This window comes from Giraffa tippelskirchi, chromosome 2 (genome assembly GCF_054371585.1).
Source record: "Giraffa tippelskirchi isolate mGirTip1 chromosome 2, T2T-mGirTip1v1.2.pri, whole genome shotgun sequence".
Lineage (NCBI taxonomy): Eukaryota > Metazoa > Chordata > Mammalia > Artiodactyla > Giraffidae > Giraffa > Giraffa tippelskirchi.
This window is the reverse complement of record NC_137276.1, coordinates 8,213,920-8,237,105: the sequence shown is the minus strand read 5'-3', so window position 1 is coordinate 8,237,105 and position 23,186 is coordinate 8,213,920. Positions and strand designations below refer to the sequence as shown.

Sequence of the window (23,186 nt, the reverse complement as noted above, 5' to 3'; positions counted from 1 at the left end):
CCCAAAACCTAATGTCAGGAAAGCCAAGTTTACTACACTAGGCTCTTGACTCCTTCTAAAATTTACTGATAAGCACTAACTCTCCTGCACCATGCTACCAAATTGGGGTTACTTTTCCGTCTTCTTTGGGTGCACATTCAGAGGCCCACATGAAATCCATCACAGTCCTTTCTCCAGGACAAGCAGGCTCTTGATGCGTTAATTCAACAAACGACAGTCTCTCGCAACTGACCGGACGCCCAGACAGCCTCTCACCCTTGAGAGGCTCACCAGGCTGGGATGAGTGGACCACACCCAGGAATACTAGAAAGAGCATGGTAAAAAGGAGGATGGGGTCAAGGTCAAGTTCAATAGAGGAGCACTGCAGACACTCAGAGGAGGACAGTGACATCTGGATGGAAGGATGTGGAGAGACGGTTAAGAATTACTCGCAAAACTTCCAGAAGGCAATGATGAGAGGGGGGCAGGGGGCTGGACGAAGGTTCAGGCCAAGAGGGGAAACCAAGAGCGGGGGACGGAGAGGAGGCAGAAAGGCTCTCACACTCAGGCTACCAGGTGGTGAGTCTGCCAGTGGTTCCGCCCCTCCTTGTAAATTACCCTTGTGTTACAGTTAGAGTGCAGCCTTGAGGTCAAAGGCTGATCATTACCTCAATCTGACTCATCACTGCCATGCTCTGCAGATAGCAACACGGTCAACAGGCTTACCTCCTAACCTCAATATCCTGATCGACTGCATATCTGATGCTGTCCTTATCAACTCTGTACCTAACAGGTGCCACGTGTGAGACCCTTCCATGCGTCAGGCCCTGGGCTCAGCACTTATCATTTGCTCTGGGTGGATGGAGGGGTCAGGGGAGGTGGGGGTCGGGGGGACTCTTCTTGCCCACTCCTGATGTTTCCTTCCTCGTGGAGAGAGAGCACCGCCTGTGTACCACCACTGTGTCTCCACCTGGTGAGGTCCACACCATCCCAGGAGTGTGCAAGGAAAAGCCTGGCCTCATCTCTTCCCACAGAGTAGGCACTGCCCCCTGCTGGCTGCCCCGGACAGGGGCGGGAAGGGGGTGGCTGCCCCAGAAGAGGCTGCCGCTTTCCCACTGGCCTGTGACTCAGGGGAGGTCAGTGGGCCTCACTGCCCGCTTCTCACTTCAGGTATGTGATGCCCACATGCCCACTGGTTCAATCACATTCTCCAAGGTCCACTTGAGTTGGGACCAAATACTGCATTTCTATCTTTACCCATCTTTCTCCTCCCCTCTCTCCATTGGTTCAGAACTTGGCCAGGAAAGAGAAGTTTAATTTGGGGGGTTCCCTTGAACCCTAATTTGTACTGTGAAAAGAAAGTGAAAGTCGCTCAGTCGTGTCCAACTCTTTGGGACCCCATGGAGAATTCTCCAGGCCAGAATACAGGAGTGGGTAGCCTTTCCCCTCTCCAGGGGATCTTCCCAACCCAGGAATCAAACCCAGGTCTCCCGCATTGCAGGTGGATTCTTTACCAGCTGAGCCACAAGGCAAACCCAAAAATACTGGAGTGGGTAGTCTATCCCTTCTCTAGCAGATCTTTCCGACCCAGGAATCGAAACGGGGTCTCCTGCACTGCAGGCAGATTCTTTACTAACTGAGCTATCGGGGAAGCCCATCTGTACTACTGGTACCCAAACTACACTACAAAAACAAGATAGAGATTACCAATCCCACTTTACAGATGAGGAAACCGAGGACCAAGTAGAGGTAACCACTGGCCCAGGGTCATGATAATGGAACAAAGAAACACAGGAGAGACTCAAGCCCAGGTCCACATGGTGTCCAGGCTCACCCCACCACCTAGGCTACCTCTCCAAGGGGATATGGGATTCAACATTCAGGCCAAATGCACATCTTCATGGTGGGCACCAAACCTTTGGTTGATTGGAAAATGAAGGTGCTAGTCGAACTTGCTTCATCCAGCCCGAATCAGCTGACACATGTCACAAAGGGGAGACACAGCAGTCCAGACCCCTTTCAACAAGGAGTGAGACAATAACACAGCTTTACAGACCTCTCAGGCTCTGAAATGCACCTTCCAACCTCACAGCAAATGTGCTATGGGTCCCCGGCCCTAAGGGCAGCCCCCTAAAAGAGCAAGCAGAGAAGGTCAGAATTTCCCCGAGATCCAGGGCTGCCCTGGGAGGAAGGGACCCACCATCTCCAGAGGCCTCTCCTCCTCCGAGGTCACATCAATATTTTTTCGACCACAGGGAGCAAAAAGGGTCAGCAGGCACATATTCCATTTCAAGAGAAGATGTGAAACCACCAGGTTCTTGCCCATTATAGGAAAAAATAATTGCTCCTGCCCAGGTGGTGAAGGACAGGGAAGCTTGGCACGCTGCAGTCCATGGGGTTGCAAAGAGTGGGACACGACTGAGCATCTGAACAGCAAGGTGGTGCTAGTGGGTAAAGAACCGGCCTGCCAACGCAGGAGATGTAAGAGCCGTGGGTTCGATCCCTGGATAGGGAAGATCCCCTGGAGGAGGGCATGGCAATCCAATCCAGTATTCTTGCCTGGAGAACCCCATAGACAGAGAAGCCTGGTGGGCTACAGTCCATGGGGTCACAAAGAGTCAGCGATGTAGCACAGCACAGCCCTGTAATCTAATTATGTGCCCATGTTGGGGTATTTTTCAGGCACCTGGATGACGAGGAGGCCTGTCTCAATATTTTTATCACAAACACAGTTCTGGAAAGGGTCCAGGTTTCCATTATAATGACACTCTCTGCTTTTGAGGATCTGCCAGCCTCTCTTGCTTCAGAGCTCCGGAAGGCCTGGACCCAGACAAATTCTAGAAACGGAGCATAGGTGTCAGGACGAGCCTGCCCGGGCAAGACGGCCCCCACACACCCGCTCAGAACTCTCCGAAGCTTGGAGTGGGGCTCAGGAATGCAACATTCGAAAGCCGGCCTCCCCAGCACATCCCCTGATCTGCCCCCAGCTTAATCACCACTACACAGGAGCACAGCCAAACTGCCCGACAGCCTGTCCACGGCGTACGCTGGAAGCATCTCAAAGGGCGGCTGTGGATGCAGCCCTCTCTTTGCCCAGAGAGATGAAGCAATCAGCCTGACTAGAAGCCAAGGCGTCCTGGGATGTCAGAGAAGCTCTCTGAGATAGAACATGCTAGAAGTCATCATGCTCCCCTCCACCACACCAAGAAATATACACAGCTACATTAAAAAAAAAAATAACTTGGCAAACAATTTCAGGGAGCTCAGAGACATTCTCCCATCCCCGGTAATGAGCTCTAGAGCTGATGTACATTAAGCACTTACTGTATGCTAGGCACCACTCCAAGCAGGTATTAAGTGTCCAGTATAGGACTTCCCTGGTGGCTCAGATGGTAAAGAGTCCACCTGCAGCGCAGGGGACTCAGGAGACCCGGGTTCGATCCCTGGGTTGGGAAGATCCCCTGGAGAAGGGCATGGCAACCCACTCCAGTATTCTTGCCTGGAGAATCTCTCGGACAGGGGAGCCTGGTGGGCTACAGCCCGTGGGGTCGCAAAGAGCGGGACACGATGGAGCGAATAACAATTGGCTCAGCTCTCAGGCCCCAGTTCTCAGGCCAGGGGTGAAGTCGTCCGAGGCCACTCCAATCTCAGAGCCGCGCTAACCTAGCAACTGCTGCACTCTGGGCAGTGTTATGTAATCTGACTCGTGCAAGTTCTGCCTGGCCCACTACTCTAGGCTCTGCCTCGTGGCCCCCACACACCTGGCCCTGGGCTTGCACCTGGAGGAAGACATAAATGCCGCGTATGGCTGGTGCTGATGAAACAGGCTGCTCACGTTTCCGCCACATCCCTTTCGAAATCAACGGAGACTGAGAACCTGCTTTCCGCTGCCACCCCCCACCCCACTTGCTGATTCATCACCGCCTTCCGTGACTGCTTCCCCCACCCCCACTCCATGTCCCTCCTTCCTCCACTGCCATTCTGTGATTCGACCTCTTGCACGTCCAGAGCGCTAAATGATTGGGCCCTGTGGTCTCCAACGGCCTCCCCGCCCTCTGACTGAGACAAAGGGAGACACCTGTCTGACCAGGCTGGCACAGGGCAAGCTGGGAACCAGTAGGGACTCAGCAAAGGACGGCTGTTAGGACCAAATGTCTTCCTCCCCAATGCCCGTACTTGAAAATTATTTTGTATTGGCCCGAATCAACACAGACCCTTTACTTTTCTTCCTAGATGTGGACACTGGATACACACACTAGATAACAGCCACCTCTGCGCTTCATTTCACGCCATGAAGACCCAGGTCTACACATAAATCATCCCGTCCTAGCGCTTCGTTTTAACGGAGGAGCCTCTCAGGAAGGAAATCAGACCCCAGCACCTGAGAACAATAAAGGAGCCCCTTGTGCAAGTCAGAACAGTCCCCCGATGCGTCGTCAGCTAAGTGAGAAGACAGGCTCTGAATCCGCAGCAAAGCGGCACAGTTAGGGCAGAAGTCAGCCACCGTCCCCTGAGTATCCCCACTTTCAGGGGATGCACCGTCCTCACCAGTTGATGACTAAAAGCATCACTTCCACATCACGTGCCGCCCAAGAGATGCCTGGTGACGGAGCGCTCACACAGTGACGCTCCCAGGCCAGCTATGTTGCTAAATAGTTTCTGCTTTTATTCAGAGGTCAAGGAAACTTCTCTCTCATACAAACAGGTTCCAAACAGCACCTCTGTAATCCTGGAACTGCTGACGCCTGGGAGCAGGACAGGGTCTGGATCTGGGGGGTCAGGAAGCAAGAGCTGCCCAGCACAGGGAGTGTCCACTCATCTGGGAGCTTCCAAGAGGTTCCAGCCCGGCAGGGTGGGATGTAAAAGCCGGCCCAGGAGCCAGAACATTGGAGACCTGGGCTGATGTTTCACTTCTGGGCTCTGTGACTTGAGACTCACTGCTCCGAGCCTCAATTCCCACATAAGTAAGAAGAGACTCCTCCCAGGCCACCCACCCCTCACTGGCCTTTTTCCTGGCCTTATTCTTCCAGCTCTTAATGCAGCTCACTGCTCAACTACCTACCCGGCACATTTTTGCCTGCTCCCTTCCTAGAAGGGCAGGAACTCTGTCTTCTCCCTGTATTGGTGTGTACTATTGCATAATGAAACGATACAAAAAGTATTACGCAGAGTGTCTCTTTCCATATGGCAAGTGAAAGTGTTAGTCCCTCAGTTGTGTGTGACTCTTTGTGACCCCATGGTCTGTGGTCCACCAAACTCCTCTGTCCATGGAATTCTCCAGACAAGCATACTGGAGTGGGTTGCCATTTCCTTCTTCAAGGGATCTTCCTGACCCAGGGATCAATCCTGGGTCTCCTGCATTGCAGGCAAATTCTTTACTGACTGAGACAGGAGTTCATCAGATAGCTATTGAATGGATGCGTGACACACAGCACATGAAGGCTGGCACTTGGCCAGAGGCACAGAGGGTGCCCGTCAATTCTTAGTCCCTCAGCCTGGGGCTGTGGTCTCCATATCCTTATTACATGCCACACCTCTCTGATGGTGGGACACCCTTCCCAGTATGCAAACTCAGGACCAGATGTCAAGCTTCAGACTTCTTGGCAGAGCACCCACTCCCAACCGTCTCCTCTCCCTGTAGAATTGAGCCCACACTTAAATGTTCAGGCTTGAGAATTCCCTTGAAAATTAACAAGACTTGTCAAGTCAATTTTTCTCCCAGCTGGGTAGAGCTGAGTCAAAGCTGCCCTCTTGGGTAGGGCATGTGCTCACCTGCTCAGGGCAGCCCCGGAGTCTCCCCACCTCTCCCCATCCCCTGGAGCTAGCAGGGATTCACCTGGATGCCAGTGTGCCGGCAACCTCCAGCCAGCTCCTAGGTTGCCTTAGACACCCACAGTCTAATCACAACCCAGCCCTAACTTGAAGCATCCACTGGTGCAGGTTCCAAGAGCCTGGGGTGCCTGTGGACCAGATGGTTAACTTGGGGCTTCTCTTCCGCGCCTTCTCCAGACACCAAATAAGCAAAGTCCACTTCCCAGCCTCTCCCAAACTTTCCTGCAAACACTGTCTCTTCCACACACTGGGATTAATCTTCTCTTCTTCGGGCCAGTGGAAAGTCAAACGCCTCCCCTCTCCTGGCCACAGGCAACAGCAACAGAAGAGAAGGAAGGTGCAGACACAAAGACCTCACGGCAGCCACCGGGACAGTGCTGGGACCTCTGGCCGCCTGATCGTCAAAGAAAAGCAAGGCAGGCAGGGGATCCACTCTGGACAAATCTGCCTCCCCATCCTGCCTCCAAACACAAGGTCCTGGATGAATTAACCCTGCTCACTGCAGTCATGCAACACCCGGAGAGAAAGAACGCAAAAACATTGCTGAATTTCCTTCAGAGGGCCAGGAAACTGGACCTGGGAGGGGGAGAAGAGCCCCCTGCAGCTCCACTTCTGGCTCACTTGCGCACCTATGCACTGAGAGAGGGAGCCTGGCGAGCTGCTTCACCTGCTGGCTCAGTTTCCCCCCCAGCGGGAGGCAGGATATTCTCCTGCCAATCTTTCAGGAGCGTTAGAGAGAAAAACCTATTTGATTAAAAATTACCTAGTTAAAAGGCATTTTATTCCCATGCTATTTTAAACAAAATCATATATGATTTGTATGCTAAGACATCCAGATTCAACATATTGTTGGTAAAATTAACAAGTACCATGTTCTGGAAGGGAGGGCTCCTGATTTTGCACCACTGGGGGAAGGGGAGTAGGAAAGTTGGGCATGGAAAACGCTGTGGGGAGGGGTGGCAGTTCTAGAGGAACTTGGGGCAAATCTCCAGGCCTCAGTTTCCCCCCAGGCGCCTCAGGAGGTGCGCCCCCCGGCTGCCTTTCTGCTCCATCACCTGGTGGATGTCCTTCTAAAACGCAGCTGATAAGAACTGGGGCCCTGCAAACCCCTTGGCTCAGCCTCACAAGACAGCGCTCCACATCCCTTCGCGGGGCGTCCTGGGGCTTCCTAGAGATATAACTTCATTTCCCCAAACTCCGTGCCATCAACTCACCCAAAGTGAATGCTGCGAAGGGCCTCGGGGAACGGGAAAACGGGGCCAGGGGGGTAGCTGGGCTCAGCCTTTATCGCCTCCTTCTCGAACCTCCCTACTCCAGGCGCGGACGTCCAGCTGCCAACGGCCAGCCCCCGAGCCGCAGCCTTCAGTCTGTAGCCGCCGCTCCAGCCCCCGCGGGCCGACCCCGGCTGCAGGGCGGACGGGCAAGGTGGGGCCAGGACCGCGACGGGGCGGTCAAGCAGCCGCGCCCAGGACCCCGGCAGCTCCGAATCCTAAACACACACGCACACACACGCGCGCACGCCGGCCAATCCTTTCGCCCGGAGGAGTCGGAAGGCGCTTCCACAGCATTTCATTCATTCTCCCAAATGCGAGGTTCGCTTCTCCCGGGCGCCTCCATTCTGCGATCTTAGGAGGACTCCAAGGGGGCCACCTGCGCCACGACCCGTCCCCCATCAGCCCACGGCCGCCGAGTCCTCTCCACCCGCACCTATAACCAACAGACTCGCGCTCCATCCCGATCGGCGGCGTCGTCCCCGAGCAGGGGCTGATGCCACCCCGGCTCCCCGCAGCCCCCGCCGCCCCGCCGCGCCGCTCGGCTCAGACCTGCCGCGCTCGGCTCGTCGCGCCCAGGCCAGCTGGGGACGCCGCTGCCGCCGCCTCCGCCTCCACCACCGCCGCCGCCGCCTCCGCCACCGCCGGGAAGCGCCGGCTCCTCCCGAGTCACACAGCCTCCGGAGCTGCGGCGGGGCGCTGGGAGGGGACAGGGGGCGGAGGGCCGGGAGGAAGAAGGCGGGGAGCAAAAGTTCAGGCCGCTCCGGGCCTCGCCGCGCCCCCGTCTCCTCGCAGGCCCGCCTACGCGGTCCCCCTCCCGGAACCCGGTCCCACGGGCTTCCGTGCCTGGGATCCCCCACCCCACGCCTCCCCGCCCGGGGCGGCCGCGGGACTGGAGCCAGGGCAGGAAGGTGGCCCCAAACCCGAGTCAGGGAGAGAGTAGCGGATAGCAAACACACCAACCTGCCCCGGGCCGCGCCTGGAAACTTCCCCGAAGTGCGCCGGGGAGCCGAGCGCGTGGCTGGGGAATCCCCACCCCCACCTTCACCCCACGCGCGCTCCTAGGGAGAAAGCACCGATCGGTCGGTTAGTCGGTCCCCGCCTGCAGAGCGCGCCCCCAGCACCCCCATTCCGACTCCTAGGGCCGTTCTCCTGGACAGCTGGCCTGTGCGTGCCCAGAGGCAGCTGTCCGCAGCGCCATCACCCCGCCGCCGAGTCCCCGGTCCCCGAGCTCCGGTCGCATTCTCCCTAGCCGGAGAGGGGGGCGTGCGAGCCCTTGGCGCCGCCGCTGCCGCCGCCAAGCAGCCCTTCCCGCGGGGTCCCCTGCGCGCGGGGCGCCCAGAGCGCTGCCGGGATCGGCGGCGAGGGGACGCCCTCCGCTGGAGACGGCGATTGCCTCGGTGAGGCTGGGCGGAGGGTCGCGGGGCCCAAACCTGCCTAGGCTCTGCGCGCGCTCGCAAGTTCATTGTCTGCCTGGGCCGTCGTCGCCTCCGCCGCCGCCGCCTCCGCCGCCGCCACCGCGCGGGGAGCGCCGCGGGGAGTGAGGCTGCGCGCAGCCTCCGCCGGCCCGGACTCCCTACGCCCAGCCCGGGCCGACCCCGGCGCTGCCCGGCCCGAACGCGGAGGGGCGCCGGCGCTCGGGGCCAGACACCCACCCGCCGCCTGTGGCCGCCCCCGCGCCGCGCCTGGCACCCAACTTGTACCTGAGAAGCCAGAGTCCAGCCCGGGGGCGGCGGGGGCAGCCCAGCCTCTGCGGCTCCGGCTCCGCGGGAGCGCGCCCAGCCCCGCGCCCGGAGCCCGGCATGCAGGGCGCGTCAACCTGACTCCCTGAGCGCGGGGAGGAAAAGTTTTGGGAATGACGTGCGGATGGCGAATGAAACATCCGAAGAGAACCCGCCCCCCCACCCCACCCCCCACCCCATGTCGCGCGGACACACATCAGCTCGGGTCTGGAATGTGAGACCAATGCGTGCGCGCGGAGCGGTGGGTTTGGTTCCCGCCCCCTCCCCTTCCGAGTCAACACGGCATGTGCGCTGCGGTGATTCCGAATAGAAAGCAAACCGAAACCCCTCAAGTCTGCCAGTGACACCCTGCCAGAGACATTTTTTTTTTTTAACGAACTTGATGGTCTGGAGCCAGCCCGTGCATTGATATTCAAGGCCACGGCGCTGGTGGGTTCTGCGCCTTCTGTTGTATTTTTGCATCTGGAGACGGCTCTCCCGGGCTCTTCGGCCAGCCTGCTTGCTTTCACGGTGAAGGAAGGTTCAGCGGGACCCCGAGCCCGGCCGCAGTGGCCCCAGGCGCGGCTGCTCCAGGAAACCGCCCAGCTGCCCGAGGTCAAGGAAGTGGCGCACCCGTGGTCGACCTGGAGACTCTCCACCGAAGATAAACCAGTTGAAGAAAACACTTTGAATTCTGAAAGACTCAAGCCCAGCCTCTCAGAAAACAGGTCTAAAGGACAGGAAAAAAAGAAAAATCCTTGTCTTCGGTCACATAGCCTTTTGCCGGCCGAGTCCCCTTGACCACAGTCCAGCATCTTGTCCTAGAAGCGACCAGAAGAGCTGAAAATTCTCCGTGTCAAGTGCTGACACACCGCTGAGGGATGCGTCCTGAGGGTGCCTTCCCCTCCACCCTTTCCTCTCTTTCTGGAAAAACATGATTTTTGTTGCCCGAGGCTCCTCTCACCCCCAGAAACTGTAGCCCACCCTGAGGTCATAAACTTCTGGTCAGCATCCATGGCAATAATGCAGGGGTCACAATCAGAGGATTATAACTGCAGATGTGAAGCTGGGATGAGAGGGGAATTCTTCAGAACGGTATCTTGTTTTCCTGCAAATAATGCCTCTTACATAAAATCTACCAAGAGAGATTAATGCAGCCAAGAGACCAGCCTTAGAATCTCAGACTAGATTGCTTTTTCCATATAGACTCCACTTGGTGGGTTTTGTTCATTATTATTTTTTTTTTTAAACAAAAAGCTTTTTCTGAAAATACAATGAGCTGCTTTTTGCAGGGTTCACAATTCCCAATAGATGATGATGCCATTTTTCAAGGTCTTACACACGTTGTGGCTTTGGGGCTTATTTATTAGTTCCCAAGAAAAGCCTGCCTTTCAGTGAGGTTTATATACTCAAGTAATTGCAGGGGGCAGACACAGAGCAGGGTGCCGTTAAAGAAGGTTGGTTGTGCATATGCGTCTGCAAGGAAGGCCCTGGGCCAGGCAGCTGTCAGACCAGTGTGTGCAATGGGTTTAAACAAACACAGGGAATGTTCTGTGGAAACACCCAGAAGGAAATCCCCTCCTGTAAGGGTGTGTGGAACATTATTCCATGGCCACACATACCTCCGTCTTTCCTCTCCTCCTTCCAAGTAAACACATCGCTCTGTTGAGTAGATGGCTCGGGGCCCACCCAGGTCACTTTCAAATTCAGGTGTCAGAAATCACGGTTGACATGGAGCAAATTGTTTCTAAGTATAGTCATGCTGCCACTTTGATACAGATTCCACAGGGACTTTCTAAAGGTATTTATACACGTGCTTGAGATTAACTGGAGGGCAGTTTTTCCTCTCAACTTTAATTTCAAAAAAAAAAAAAATCACCCAAGAATTGCACTTGAGTCTATTACTCTGCAGAGCTGAGAGAACACCCAAATACCAGACGTGTGTGAGTGGATGGATGGACAGACAGATATGTGTCTGTGAGAGAGGCTGGTGCATCACCTTGGCAACTAGTGAGTGAAAAAAATGCAAGTAATTTAAGAAAACAATGTCCCTTCCCCAGATGCACACTTAGGCCTCCATAATTCTGGAATTAAACTGTCTGAGTTCAACCTCTACTGCTGACACCGACTAGCTGAGTGACACTGGACAAGTCATTTCTTTCTTTGCCTCCATCTGGGGCCTATAATAGCCCCTACATGCAGTAAGTTGAATTATTGACCCCATGTAGGTTATTACACTTCTATATCCTGACACAGTGTCATAGTGCATGGAACATGCTTCCCCATCCCTTGACTTTGGACTTACCCACATGATTTGCTTTAGACAATGAGATTTTGAAGAATGTGGCTGAATCAGAGGCTCGATGTGTGTTGCAGGTCTGGGCTTGCTCTCTTGTGCTTTGAATCCTTAATGAGAACAACACCAACACATCCTGAGAAGGCTCTAAACTGAACACCCATGGAGCAGACGCACACTCAACTTGCAGCCTGGAGCCAAGTGATTCCCCCGTACAGTTGGAATTTGAACTGCCTCAGCTGACCTATAAACACATGAACAAGGGGGAAATGCGTGTTGCAAGGTATACGTTGGAGTTTTGTTACACAGCATTATTGTGGCAATGGCTGACTGATACATGCCCTCAGTGGGCTGGTGTGAAGATTCATGACACAGTGACTGAAAAACACTAAGCGCAATTCTTAGACCCTAGTTAGAGCTCAGGGATGTTAGCTATTGTCAGTAACCAATGCCATTGAAAGTGGCTTTGCATGTAACAGTCACAAGAGAACTGTTATTCAATTGGTTAATTGAATTCATGAACAAATATTAGTTGAGTAAAGATTCTATGAGACAGTGCAAGCACATCAGAAAACTAGAAGACTGAGGACCTGCCATGATCCCCAAATTACATTCATTCACTCATTCATTCATTCATCCAGCAGACATTCCCTGAACCCTTGCTCTGTGCCACACACTGGCATGAAGGTGGGAGCTACTAAGATGGTTAAGTCTTCTCTACGCCCTCCTAAGAATGGGGACCTACAGCACCCTACCATGTGACACACCCTGCTAAGCACTCCCCCTGTGGTATATCATTTGATCTTCACAATAGCCTTGTGAGCCAATATTGAGTCCCCATTTTTCAGGTGAGGAGACTGGGGCTCAGAAACAAAGCAACATAGGAAAAGACCAAAGGCCACTCTATAGCTTCCGTGTTCACTAGTGTCAATGAATTCAAGCTCACGGCGGGCACACCCATCAAGTAAGTGCAGTGAGAGCAGGGGAAAGAGGTGGACACAGCTGTGTCAGTCTCCTGGCCTCATACGTGTGAGTTGCTCAGGAAATACTGAGGCTCAGAGACCCAGGTTCTGCTTCTGCCATCAGCTGCCTGTACGACTTCGAGCCCCTCTGTTGCTCTCAGTTTCCCCACCTGGAAGGAAGGAGGAAGGACCTCGAAAGCTGCAGCTCTGGGATCTTATAACGCTGCTGATACAAGAAGCATGGCTGTTGAAAGTTCGTTTTGAAGGAGTGAAGTGATGGGGATCACAGTTCCAGGAACTGGCCCAGCAATTTGAAAAGGGAGAGAACAGACTACTTGGGGGGAAAGGAGACAATGTCAGGCCATGGGCCCTGCTCATTACAAGCCCCACCTCAAAGCCACAAAGTTGCTTTTGGTCACTGCACTATAGGAGCGTTGAGACCAGAGCGTTGGGTCTCCCCAGATCCTCCTATCAGAATGGAATGCTCCTTTTATTTTTAAATATTTATTTAATTTTAAATTTGGCTGCAGGGGTCTTGGTTGCGGCACATGGGATCTTTGCTCTTCATTGCAGCATGAGGATCTTAGTCTCAGCACAAGGGATCTAGTTCCCTGAGTAGGGATCGAACCCGGCCCCCTGCATTGGGAGCGCAGAGTCTTAGCCACTGGACCACCAGGGAAGTCCCAGGAATGCCCCCCTTTATATGTCAGAGGACTTACTTATCGCCTAACCCCTTAATTTTCAGTTAATGCTTTAGCAGAGCCTGGGATAAAGTTCAGTTCACCTTCACTTTATTCCCAAATGTGAGGCTCTTTCCACAGGGACAGCCTGGGAGGGCGGAAGGCGACTAGAGTCCGAGTTCCTGTGCTGGAGAGGGCCGCCCCGGGGCCGATGGGGGTCCCTGGGCCTCAGTACCCAGGCTCTCAAATTTGTTTCGGTGGACGTGGCTTCAGCTCTCTGCCACTGGCAACGACCTGCCTCCAGCCCTGTGACTTTGACGAATTTAGACTGCTCGGTAACCTGAAATGCATTTCAATTTCATAAATTTAAAAATACTCTGGTTAGACAGATCCCTTCTGCAGTAATGCATCCATTAAGTGCACTTTAAGCCAATTTTGGTATGCTAATCCATCACAAATCGACGTGAAATTTAGGTTCTTGTGAAAATTTCCTACACTCGATCCAAAACCTCAACCGGATTTAGGATAATAGCAAATTCCTTAAAGCTGTGGACTTCAACTCTGTTTCAAAACTTCAGTGAAGAAAGCAACAGGCCAGTTTTAAACAAACACCAGAACAGGTGTATTTACATAAGAGCTGCCTATTCTAACGGGGTGGCCCAGGGGGTCAGTTCACTTGCTCTCAAGATGCTCCCATAGCTGGAAGGCTCTAGAACTCTACTTTGGAGATCCCTCCAGGGAAATCTGAGAGATGTAAGCCCTTTGAGGGTGTGAACAGGGTCGTGTAAGTCTCGCTATTCCCAACCCCAGCTCAGAGCATGGCGCAGCGGACACACCCAGTCAATTTCTGGTGCATGCCCCAGTTGGAATTTCCTGGCTTGATTAGCAACTTATCCACCAAACTATTTTTTAAAATCAAATGCTTTCCCCACCAATGAAGCCTGGGGATCCTACAAGCACAGGCAGAAACCTCTGAAGGAAAATCGGATGAGGATTCCAAGTGGTTTTAGTGATGACAGTGTCATCACCGCTTTATCCTCCACGAGTCAGCGTATGGCCAGTAATTGGCGATACAAAGAACCTACGCGTGATGAGAGAGACATAATGTCATTGTTATCACCGTCTAAGACTGTCGCTACCAGTTGTTGACGGGCATCGCCTATTAACGGGATGTTTTTAGCTGCATAATAGACACTTAGCCAATAAAGATTGTGGCCGGTAGCATTTTCACTTACTTGTTTCTGTCATAAGATCTCCAGCCCACCCAACAGCAAAAATGAGCTGTTAATTTGGTAAATTTAGAGCAGCACTGCCTGCCCTAGTTGTGAAATACCTGAGCCTTCTAAATACATTCCACTTTCCTGGTTGAGCATTTAATGCAAGGGAGTGACCCACTGACACTGAGGCTCCTAGCAGGTCATGGTAATTTGCACCCCCTTCCCTGCCCACCTTTTGTACTGGGTCCAACCCAGACCAGACCTGCTTCACCCCTCGCAACCCCAGTTCTCTGAATTCCCCACCACACACCTGCCCAGATGCCTGAAGCAGGCACCCCGGTGTCATCCGTAACTCTTGGCTCTTTTACCCCCCATCTCCCATTACCCATCATCTTCTTCTCAAGCCTGCTGATTTTAGAAGCCTGGGTTGCTTTTTTTTCTTTTTTTAATGCAGATTCCTTAGCTCCAGAACCAGAGATTCCACTTCAGTAGGTCTGGGGTAAGACTGCAGGATCTGAAACTCTGGGAGTGGTACATGGGGATCTGTATATTAAACAACCCTCTTCCCGCTCTCTCCCTTGGGCCTCTTGCAGTAGCTTCTAGCTACACTCTCTGCCTCCTTTCCTTGACTTCCACTAACTGGTTCTTTCTACACGCACAGTCAGCATCTTTTCCAGCACACAAATCTGAGCATGTCGGCCCTATAGTTAAACACCTACGCCTCCCTTGCACCCAAAGGCGAGTCCAGCTCACAGTGCCAGGTAGGGTCCAAGGCCCCTCTCTGTGCTGTCTCCCTTCCCAGCTCTCACATGCCCATCAGCGCTGTTCACACTGCCTGCCAAAGTGGCCCAGGGACAACAGACATGGTCACACTAAGATGAGTTCTAGGACAGTGGCATCACCAGGCATTCCCAGGGACTATCTGCTCTTGGATGAAGGGTTAACTAGAGAAAAGTCACTCCCTTGTAAGTTTCTTCGATGACATTAAAATCCAGTGTGAGTATGGCCCCTTCCCTTCCCCAGACCTCACATCCCTGCCAATGACATGAGGGTAGAACTGGATTCTCTCTTGGGACTGAGCCCCTCCAAGGTGTCATCAGCATCTTGATTACCCATCACAAGGAGTGATAGAAGGTGATCTGCTCTCTGTCTGTATTAGTCTCCTGCAGCTGCATAACAGATGACCCCAAACCCAGTGACTTCAAACAGCGCCTTCTAACTACCACATGGTTCTGTGGGTCAGAAGTCTGATAGATTCTCTACTCTAGGTCTCACAAGAATAAAACCAAGGGGACAGCAGGGCTGGGCTGTTACCTACAGGTCCTGGGGTGAAAGCACTCCCAAGCCCCTTTCAGGTTGTTGGCAGGATTCATTCCTTTGAGGTTACTGAGCCCCCACGTCCTCACTGGGTGCTGGTTTGGGTTTGGTCTCTACTCTCAGGGCCAGCCGGCACCTCTCCTCACATGGCCCCTTCTGTCTGCCAAGCAGCAACAGCATGTCAAGTCCTTCTTGTTCTTGGGACCCCTGTGCTTTTGCTTTCTGCGCTCCTGTGATGACACAGAGCTCACCAAGGAGAATCCAAGATTTTAATAATGTAGGATAATCTCCTTATCTTGATATGGTTGACTGATTAGTAACCTTAACTGCATCTCAAAGGTCCTTTTTGCCATGTAACCTACTCATTCCTAGATGTGACCCCAGGGACAAAGGTGATGGGGTTCATTTAAAATTTGGCCTACCACACTTCACTGTTAGGAAATCTGAAAGGTTAGCTCCTCTTGCGCTCATCACTTCAGGGAACATTTCCTGAGCAGGTCCAGAGATGCCATGCAAGAGCTCTCAGAACAGCAGCCCTGCCCTCTAGAGGCACACGATCTAAAAGGACATGGACAGGGAGAATCAAGTGCCAAGCCTATGCCAGGGCTAGGGCAGGGGCCTGGCGGGGGTGGGGGCAGGTTTTTCATGCACTCAGTAGGAAGCTGGTCTGCACATGGGTCCCCAACCCCCAGTCATCCAGGCTGCTCGCAGGTTTTGCTTTATCTGGAACACTCTGTACAGTGATTCACTTGCCACGTTCTTTCACTATGCTCACAAAGAAGCAATTTACATACTGAAATATATCCAGATAAAGTGTAAGGCTGCTGGAAGTTGCTTCAATAATGGAGTGTGGGAAGAGGGGGCTGGTGAAGAGTGGAGCTAGAGAGTGGGATGTCAGGCACCCATCTCTATTTCTGGGCTGCATTTGAAAGTGTCCACATAAGAAAACTGAGTGCTGAAGAACAGATGCTTTTGAACTGTGGTGTTGGAGAAGACTCTTGAGAGCCCCTTGGACTGCAAGGAGATCCAGCTAGTCCATCCTAAAGGAAATCAGTCCTGAATATTCATTGGAAGGACTGATGCTGAAGCTGAAACTCCAATACTTTGGCCACCTGATGCAAAGAACCGACTCATTGAAAAAGACCCTGATACTGGGAAAGACTGAAGGCAGGAGGAGAAGAGGACAACAGAGGATGAGATGGTTGGATGGCATCACCGACTCAATGGACATGAGGTTGAGTAGGCTCTGAGAGTTGGTGATAGACAGGGAAGCCTGGTATGCTGCAGTCCATGGGGTTGCAAAGAGTCAGACACGACTGAGCGACTAAACTGAACAGCAAAAAGAGTTTGGGAAAATGTATTTATAAAAGATAATGTGTTTCATCATAAATGGGAAAACCACTATCATTCACCATAAAAATTGGTCCAAAAGTATATATAATTAAAAGACAACAAAGTGGTCACATTCCAGCAAGGTTACTGATGGGTGTTTTCTCCCTGTTAATACCCCCTGTTAGGAAAATTAGCAAGTGTCAGAGTTTAAGGACTAGGACCCAGAGGGGTTTTCTCACTGAGACGATTTTAAGAAGATGTTAACAGTTTTCTTTGTGCCTTCCCTTGTTGCTCAGACAATAAAGAATCTTCCTGTAATGCAGGAGACCCAGGTTCAATCCCTGGGTCAGGAAGATCCCCTGGAGAAGGGAATGACGACTCATTCCAATGTTGTTGCCTAGAGAATTCCATGGACAGAGGAGCCTGGTGTGCTGTAGAGACCATGGGGTCATAAAGGGTCAGACACAACGGAGTGAGTTTCCCTTTTTTTTAAGCTCTCTTTAAATCCTTCTGATAACTTTCCCAGTAGGCAGCTCCATTGTATTTAACACCTGGTCCACGTATCCCTAAAAGGCCCCTGTGGTCTGGACAGACTCTGAGGCCCCTTTGGACCTTGCAGCATCCCAGTTTGTGACTGTGGATGTGCTGTACACTGGTCTGGGGGAGGGATTGTGGTGGTGGAAGGACTGGAGGGTGGAGAGGAACAGCCCAGGCCACCAGGGAGAGTCGCCTTAAATGAGGAAAGCTTGGACCCTGAGTTATCCCTCTTCTGACCTTGGCACCTAAATCTCTTCTCCAAATCTCACTCCCTCCACCCACCCAAGACAAGACCCCAAGCACTTCTCACACCCCCACCCCAAGGTGGCCTAAGGCAAGAGCCTGTGGGCCTCCACACCTAAAAGGAATGTCTAATGAAGGCCTTTCTGCCGACCCCAGGTCTCAGAGGCAACTGCAGGGAGCTTTGTTATCTCGTAAGTCTCAGGCATCCTGAACACTTGAGGAGGTTGAGATGGGAGGTCCCCAGCCAAGGCAGGACTTGGGGGGCTAAACCCATGGGTCACATTAGTGGAACTTGAGGAGGCTGGCCCATGACATCTGGTCCATTTCTGAGTTGGGGGGGTACCCCGAACAGACCACTGATTCAAGGGGCAATGGGCCCACCCCATCTCTTGCCCTCCCCTCCATCCAGAATTGAGCTATGAGTCCTTCTGGGCCAGGAGATGCCTGTCTACACCACAGTCACAGAGGAGGGAAAGGGGAAGAGTTGGACCAGTCTGTTCCCGGGAACAGAGGATCCTCTCCCAGCCTCACTGCTGCACAGAGACAGAGAAGAGGCTATTTCTTGCACACTTGCCTCATGCCAGGCACCGTGCAGGGGACCTTGCCCATTCCCTCCAACTGAGACATTGTTGAAGGAGGTGAGGGCTGGGCAGTGGGGAAGGGTGGGGTCTGGGGAGCTGTGGAGCACTCAAACCCATCCCACCAGGCAGCTGGGTCTCAGCTCCTGCTAGATGGGGCCTGGGAGCCAGAAATCTGAGCTTTATTGTAAAATCACCTGACTTTAAAAGTAATCTTGGATGGGCGACTAAGTCAGAAAAAAATATTGTACAGCACAGTGGGAACCAACCCTTTCAGACTGCAGGAGAGACGTCCACGCACACACTAACTACTTCTATAGCTCCGTACCGATGGCTCCTGACATTTCAGCAAACTGTGTCCGTGAACATCTGGGAGGGGCTGAGAGGATACCATCCCATTTTACAGGTCAGAAAACTGAGGCTCCCAAAAGCACACAGCTTCACAAACGGCAAATCAGGAGATGAAGTGGAGCTTACTGCCCCTTGAATCGGTTCTCTCCTTGGGATACCCAATCCTCAAACCCAGAAATAAACCAGATGACACCTGAGAGTCCCATCCAGCAGGTTAGCTCTGAAAAGGCTGGAGCGCTGGCTCAGGGGTCTCCTCCAGGGGCCCCGGGGCCACCAATCACCTCCCTCCCCATCCGCCTACTTCCACACTAGAGACACACGCCTAGCCAGCTGGGTCACAGTAGATGTGCTGTATCTGGCCTCTGATTGGCCCTTAGGAGGGAGGATTCTGGGAGGGAGGAGTCAAGAGGTGAGGAGGGTATCTCCTGGAGCCAGAGACCCCTGGGCTTTCTGGCACAAAAGTGCCGCTGTCCCTCTTTCTTGAGCCCAGGGGATCCACTGCCTTTGTCCCAAGGTGAGGAAGGACCTATTTTTCCCCAGGCGCCCACCAGAGGCTGAGTTGGAGATGAGTCACCCACTTCACATACTGCCACTGATGTTCCCCCAAGACTGGGTCTCTGTGAGTCCCAGATGCCCTGCCATGGGGTTCCCCTGAAACCAGCCTCACGCAGTGCTTCCCTCCTGCCTCACAGGGGCCCAGAAGCTGGAAGTCCATCCCTCAAAGGGGATGAGTGGTGTTTCAGGGACCATGACTCAGAAGTTTATGACATGTCTTGTCAACCAAACTAAGTCATCCCTTCTCAGGGTGTGATCAGGGCCCATCGGGGTTCTTGTAAAAACAATTATTTCTCCTTTCAATTCAGCCTGAAAGCTGAGTTGATATTTGAAGAGTCGAGGAATCAAATATTCATAAAATGACTACATAATTCTTATTTGGAATATTAATTATGCGAAGGGAACAACAGAACGGGTTTTTTTTCCTTCTATTAAGCCCTGATGAAGGAGCTGTCCCCAGTCTCTACTGAAAGCCTAACACAAATAAACAAGGTCCCACGTGCAGCTGCCTGACCTCAGTGAGGACATGCCCCAGGCAGAGGCCACGATAACAACAGCACCTAAAAAAATCAAACCCGGTACCTCTAGGGCTTTACAATTTACAGATACTTCCACATTCATTCAGTTCTTTGAGTTCCTGTTGTTGTTCACTCGCCAAGTTGTGTCCAACTCCTTGCGACCCTGTGGACTGCAGCACACCAGGCTTCCCTATCTCACACCATCTCCCGGAGTTTGCACAAAACTCATGTCCATTGAGTCGGTGATGCCTTCCAACCATCTCACCCTCTGTTGCTGTCTTCTTCTGCTTTCAGTCCTTCCCAGTATCAGGGTCTTTTCCAGTAAGTTGGCTTGGGTCCCTGCTGTTGCTGCTGTTGTTGCTTAGTCGCTTCAGCCGTGTCCGACTCTGTGCAACCCTGTGGATTGCAGCCCGCCAGGCTCCTCTGTCCATGGGATTTTCCAGGCAAGAATACTACTGGAGTGGGTTGCCACACCTACCTCTTAAAGGTCCATATTGGACGTGTTACGACACCTTCATATGAAGAATCAATAGGCTCAGAAAAGGGCTCCCCAGGTGGTGCAGTGGTAAAGAACTCGTCTGCCAATGCAGGAGATGCAGGAGACTCGGGTTTGATCCTTGAGTCGGGAAGATCCCCTAGAGGAGGCAATGACAACCCACTTCAGTATTCTTGCCTGGAAAATTCCAAGGACAGAGGAGCCTGGCAGGCTGCAGCCGAGGGGGTTGCAAAGAGTCGGACAAGACCGAACACACACAGGCTCAGAAAAAGAAAGGGTCTTGCCCAAGGACTCAGCTAAGCAGTCCTAACTATAAAGGAAGGATCCGGTCCAAGGCCAGTGCTTTCCCTACTAAACCCTCTTCACTCAGCAGAAGATCTCAGCCTTATTGCAGCCCTGAGGAAATGCATTCCTACTCCCATTTTACAGATAAGGAACCTGTAGCTGAGAGGGCTACAGCTGGGCCCCTTCTTCCCAAATGCCCTGTAACATTCACCTACCCATGCTTCTACCCTCAGGAGGCTCCTGGCACCCTAGAACACTCCTGACTCTTTTCTCCAGGATCAGGGACCCACGAGGATGGTGGTGTTCTAGGCTGTTTTTCAGTCCTCATTGCTTTCCAGCTCCGTAATTCAAAAATATCCACACGGCAGCACCACAGAACACAAGGTCTTCTGCACCTTGGCTAACTTCCTGCTGACTCAGCCAGGCTGGGAAAGGGCCAATTGTGGTAACTTCTCCGGCCATGTGAGAGAAATATTTATTGTTCAATGGTCCTCTGTTTAATAAAAGGCGCTTAGGCCTCTCTGCTGGGCAGAGAAGATCCCACAAGTGTGGCTGTCATCCCAAGCCTGTCCCTTTCATGCAGGATGATTCAGAGGGGGGTGCTGCCTTCTCTCTAGGTCTAGCAGGGCTTTTGTCTTCTCTCTGCAGAGGCCAGGTGCAGCCACGATTTACAGAGGCCTGAGCAGAACTTCTGGTTCCCATTTTCACCAGGTGAGGCACTTTTCCTCGGTGAGCCTGGGCAACGTCTTGACCCCTCGGCACCTCTGTGTACCCATCTGTGAAATGGCTAGAATATAATGCAGGTGTTGATTGACGTGTACAGAGCCTGCCTCTGATCAGGAGCAGGGCGCTCCTCCCTGGAGGCTGAACCGTGGCTCTCTGTAGACTCAAAAAGAGCCTTTGAAATGCCTGAGCGCAGCAGAGAAAACGGCAAAGGACTCTAGGGCTCACGAAGACCACCTCTCCTGTTCAGTTGTGCGCGAGACTTTTGATGATGCTTATGAGAACAACTCCTGTCTGCGGAGGACAGGCTGAGAGAGCCAGTTTCAGAAAGGAGTCCTTTACAGTATATTGGGTTCCAAATCCCAGAGACCAGACACCAGGGGGATTCATCACGTTTCTGTTACCTCAGCGGTTGCAAAGAATGATGCCAACGAGATGTGTCCTGGCAGTCCTCTGTGGTAAAGGTGTACGTCCACGTGCCATAATTAGCACCTCGATTTTTGTCCCCTAAGCCCTCCTGGCCTGCCCCAGGATTGGATATGTTCAGACTGGGAATTGATCACCAGCTTCAGAGCTTCCCAGGTGGCTCAGATGGTAAAGAATCTGCCTGCAATGTGGGAGACCCAGGTTCGATCCCCTGGTCGGGAAGATCCCCTGGAAAAGGGACTGGCAACCCACTCCAGTATTCTTGCCTGGGAAATCCCATGGACAGAGGAGCCTGGCAGGCTACAGTCCATGGGGTCACAGTCAGATGAGACTGAGTGAATAACACTTTCACTTTCAAACTTCAGAACTTCTGCAGCTGAGATGATGGAGTGGGAGGAGTGGGTGCTTGTGCTTTTAATCCATCAGCCTCCCCTTTGTTCTTCCAGGACTGGCTGGCTTCCTTGTCTCCCCCAAGTGTGCCCAGCAGGGGTCTGCGCCTGGAGGGTGGCTGACAAACGGTGCCTGGCGTGGGACAGGGGAGGCAGACAGGAGGTCTGGGCTCTGTGGACTGATGACTCTTTAGCCCAGGCCTCTCTCCCAAGCCCTGTTACATCCCATGGCCAGGGCAGAGGCAGGGAAGTTCATCTTCCCTCAAAGCTACCCCATCCTCCCTGATCCCATCGCAGACCAGGGGACCCAGTGAGGAGTCTGGGAATTGCTTTGCTCTCATCCATCCCTTCTTTCCAGCTTCCAGCTGGTCTCTTGATTCTGTTTGTTGACAGCTCAAGGCTTGCCCTCTCCTCCCACCCCATTGCTGTGGCCCCAACTCAGGCATCCACTCCCGTTGCCCAGAATCCTGCCTCCAATGAGTCTCTTTGCCCCCAGCCACGCCCTCCAATCTTTAGTAGCCAGAGGCCTCCAGTGTGACCCACTATCTCATCCTCGCCACCACCCAGCCCTCAGCCCCCACCTTCCTTGCTCTCCTAACTGCAGGAGCCCTTATCTGCTTGAGGTTTCAACACGCCGGGGCCCTCTCTTCACCAGGGAAGCTCTCGCTACCTCTGCCCTCTGCATTCCCCAGCCCTCCCTGTGGTTCAATGGGACCACATGGCAGGTACTGGTCAGGGGACGTCCAGTAGGATGATGCATGTCATTTCTGGCTGAAGCACAGAAGAAGAGGTGGGCACTCTCCCTGTGCTGTCTGGGGAGGGGTGGAACCCACCCCCCTCAAGGCCAAAGCAGACTCCATCACTGAGTCACCACAAGGCAGACACCTCATGGCCAGTCTTTCAACATACATGGCCTGTGTGAACACAGAGCAAATCATATGTGTCGGCCCCCTAAGATGTGAGCCTTGCAGTGACTGTAGCAGATGCCTTGTCCACCCAGACTGATGGCCTGGGGAACTCTCTTCCCTCTTCCACCCATTGAAGAGCCATTCCTTCTAGAAGCCCCCTCCCCAGGTCCCTGGTGAAACTCACATCCCCAACCTGTGCTTCTATAATGTCCCCAAAGGGAGGAACTTTGTCCTCATCATCCTTGTGGTCTCTGTCGCCATCATCATGATGACTATCTGAATGCTTTGCACACATACCCTGACTCATGATCAGGTACTGTTTCTTCCTCCCTTTTTGCAGACCAGGAAACTGAGGCTCCCAGAGGTTATGTGGCTTTTTCAGTTGCCCAGGTGCTAAGGGGCGGTCCTTCCAAGCCCACAGCCGATGTGCCCCAGTACCGCTGGACCCCTTCCGTATCCACGTCTCTATCCCCACACTCAGCACAGGTTCTAGCACACAGTGGATGCTTGGTGAAGTTTGTCGACTGAATCCATAAATGATGCTGAGTTTCTGGCCTTCCTTATTTGTAG

At 53.0% G+C, this 23,186-nt stretch overlaps 1 protein-coding gene across 5 annotated transcripts in view; it reads right to left on the bottom strand.

Annotated features, from left to right (window-relative positions):
• The window catches only part of CHST15 (carbohydrate sulfotransferase 15), an 88,048-nt gene extending 69,427 nt beyond the window's left edge, over window positions 1–18,621 (bottom strand). Inside the window, exons 1-2 of one of the 5 annotated variants that reach the window (XM_081573399.1) lie at window positions 18,294–18,621; window positions 11,109–11,343 (exon numbers count right to left, since the gene is read on the bottom strand). The gene's annotated coding sequence lies outside the window, so the exon portion shown is untranslated. Of the gene's footprint in view, window positions 1–7,025; window positions 7,758–8,519; window positions 8,704–8,785; window positions 9,034–11,108; window positions 11,344–18,293 lie in introns of those variants that run through there. The other 4 variants (XM_081573403.1, XM_081573404.1, XM_081573400.1 and 1 more) reach the window with 4 other exon arrangements.
• Between the last annotated feature and the right edge of the window lie 4,565 nt (window positions 18,622–23,186).